The sequence below is a fragment of the Procambarus clarkii genome, chromosome 88, assembly GCF_040958095.1.
Source record: "Procambarus clarkii isolate CNS0578487 chromosome 88, FALCON_Pclarkii_2.0, whole genome shotgun sequence".
NCBI lineage: Eukaryota > Metazoa > Arthropoda > Malacostraca > Decapoda > Cambaridae > Procambarus > Procambarus clarkii.
Window position 1 is genome coordinate 14,891,105 of NC_091237.1, and position 3,241 is coordinate 14,894,345.

Here is a 3,241-nt window from a genome sequence, read left to right on the forward strand (position 1 = left end):
AAATTCCGTAGTGATTAGGCTTCGAATCTATGCACTGGGTGTTCCCAATCACACGCCCTAGACGAATCCGTTCGAATCCTAGAGGAACTCCGGATTTACTCATTGATGCATCACGAAAGTGGGATTACTCTCTGGGTAAGCGCATGTGTGTGTCACGCTATTCAACACGCTGATATTGATTAAGTGAAATGACTTTATTAAGCGCCCTAGCGTGACTTTATTGAGCGATCACATGTAACTATTAAGCGCTCAGGTACAACTTAAGTTGGATGGCTATCAGAAGTTTATTGATTTAGTGGAGTCTGCACTCCAGGGAACCTTTAAGAGGGCGTTATCATTGTTTGGCCGAAAAAATTCGGCCAAACACGAAAAATTTATAAAAATACTACAACGTTCTGGCAACACCGTGGTGCAAACCGTTTAATGTTATGATAATAAATAACGTAATTACAGCAAATTTTCCAGCCGCAATTGCCCGAAATCTGGTCCTCGCGGCTCGGGTGCGCCGTAGGGTGATGCGTCATACGTTGTAAGCGTCTAGTATTTCGCAATAGAGTGGAGAATATCTTGTTATGCATATACAAATTATAAACACACTCGCTGGCAACTGTCTTCTGTGAGAGGGAGGGGCTATAATCCGATTTACTGGCTTAGTCACCCTCTCAGTGTCTGTGCCGGCGGTCGCATGCCTGACGCGCTCGCACAGATCGTATTTTCTTGCATATACTGCACAATGGATATAGTATCGGACAAGAAGAAAGCTCTAAAGGCAAGAGCTCTACGCGTTAGCCAAGTAAAGAAGGAGCGTAAAGCCACACTGAGGCAAAACAAGAGTTCCCTTGAGTGAAGAGAGAGGGCAGCCTCCCGCCCCCACAACACACTACCTCGCCTCACACCCAGGCACCCACACCTCCTGTGGCACCTGCCACACCTCTGTGGCACCTGCCACACCTCCTGCTGCACATGCCACACCACCTGCGGCACCTGCCACACCACCTGCGGCACCTGCCACTCAAGATCTTAGACCTGCAACTCAAGACGTTCTCCCTCTTGATGTTGCAAGATGTTGCATATTTCAGACCAATTATATTAGGTTAGTATGTATTATGTTTTATATCTTGATACTATATCATAAATAATTGTAAATATAAAGCTGCTGTCTTTTTTTTAATTTTTTTTATTTTTTTTTTTTAATTTTTTTTTTTTAATAATTTTTTTTTTTTTTTTTTATCAGGCAATCTTCATGGAACTTACACACCTTACTGAAGGAATGCCAATCTACAAGGGTGGTAATTTTGATTGAAATTGGTAGTTCATCAACCTCAGCCAAAGGTGGCTGAACTTTGACCTTCATTTTTTACAGGTAACTAATTTGCAACTATATGGTTGAATAACTTTTTTATTTATTATTCAATTTACATGGAACTTGCACATTATATGTAGAGTCTGTGCCTCTAAAAACTCAAGTTATATATTTCCCCTAAGATCATTTATTGATTTTATATATATTTATAAACATCATTTTGTTGCATAATTTTTTGGGTGAACTTTGAAAATTTGTATTATTGCACTAAATAGGTTTGGGATAATAATGCCACTAGACAACCTTTATTATATAGTATTGTGATAGCTGAGTATCATAGAAATAATATCAGTTGATATTTGTATTTGTTATATCAACTTTAAAACATGTAAAAAAATGGTTAAAAAAAGTTTTTTTTTTTTTTCTCCCTCTCTATTTAGGCTGCGATGCTGAAACTTGGACCACTTGCAGCCCTCTTCACGTGTAACACGTCAATAAATTTTCATTGCACTAGAACAACTTTTATGAACCCTAACTATCGCCCCCTTAAACTGCTTGCTTGTTTATTGAACGACATCGTTAAGCATTTTGATAGTCATGTGTAGGACCCAGCTAGAGTATGCTGCCCTAGCGTGGAGCCTCCACCTAGAGTATGCTGTCCCAGCGTGGAAACCAAGCTAGTGAATGTGTTGAGATGGTCAACCATGGTTGAGCTTAGAAAGCTAAACTTTCAGGAAAGGTTGAGGGATTATGGAACTTAATACCCCTAGAGAGGGAAGGAAAGAACGGAAACTATCGGGGGAAAGCGTTGATGATTGATTGATGAAGATTATACCACCCAAAAAGGTGGCACGGGCATGAATAGCCCGTAAGTGGTGGCCCTTTGGAGTCATTTGATCTGTGGAGGTGCGACTGCACCCTGCGTGACGGGAGATGTCTCCCCCGTGGGGAAAGCGTCAAGCCATGACGACTATATAGCACTGGGAAGGGGTCAGGATAATGATTTAGGATGGGACGGGGGGAATGGAATGGTGCCCAATCACTTGTGGACAGTCGGGGATTGAACGCCGACCTGCATGAAGCGAGACCGCCGCTCTACCGTCCAGCCCAAGAGAGAGGGAAATGCAGGAGAAAGCGTCAAATTAAAATATTCAGATAATTAACCAAATGAGGAATAGCAAAGTAACTTTGGTGGGAAAATAGAGACACAGATATTTCACAAAAACTTCTTGAAGTTCGTGAACAAGAAAAATGTCTTTGAGTTGTCTTAGTCCTTAAATAATCAAACACAATTTTGTTTTAATCTTTTACTTTTAATTGGTAAAATACTTGTTATATTTGTTTGATATTTATGGTAATAAGAATGTTTTTTTAATTAGCCCTAAATTTCAACAGGTGTCAGTATTTAATATTATTGTGTGAACTGAGTAGTAACAAAACATATTCCGTCTGCTAAGTATTATTAAGGTCAAAAATACAAGAAAGAAAGGGAGGAACGGCTGGTAGAGGACACAAGCCACTTCGGACTGGATGAGCTAATTCGACTGCCAGTGCCATCTATGGGCAAAAAAGTACACTTTCAACAGAGAACCAGCCAGAATTACCAAAAGTATTTACATTAATGTTCCAAAATTACCATCTAGAAAGTACCACATCTGACAAAAAAGTACGAAATTTATCATTTAACGTACAAATGAGAATTATATTTATATGAACACTATAGCTTTGTAATACCATGTAGGCAGTAAGATTTATAAATATATAATATATATAATATATAATAATATAATATATAATAATAATAATATATAATATATAATATATAAATAAATATGTATGACTTACCTCTTACTTAGAAGGTTGCCTCTTCCCAATTATCCTATTTCTTTATGCCAATTTTCTTGTCTTTTCTTATTACAGGAGTCGAACTGTGGTGTG

The 3,241-nt window shown here is 38.7% G+C and overlaps 1 long non-coding RNA gene across 2 annotated transcripts; it reads left to right on the top strand.

Moving 5' to 3' along the window:
• Positions 1–327: 327 nt before the first annotated feature.
• On the top strand, positions 328–1,822 carry LOC138358977 (uncharacterized). 2 transcript variants are annotated; one of them, XR_011225681.1, is made up of 3 exons: positions 328–1,093; positions 1,235–1,363; positions 1,744–1,822. It is a non-coding gene; the product is annotated as an uncharacterized lncRNA (long non-coding RNA). The 2 variants fall into 2 exon arrangements; XR_011225680.1 differs by having other exon boundaries at positions 328–1,363.
• Positions 1,823–3,241: the final 1,419 nt, after the last annotated feature.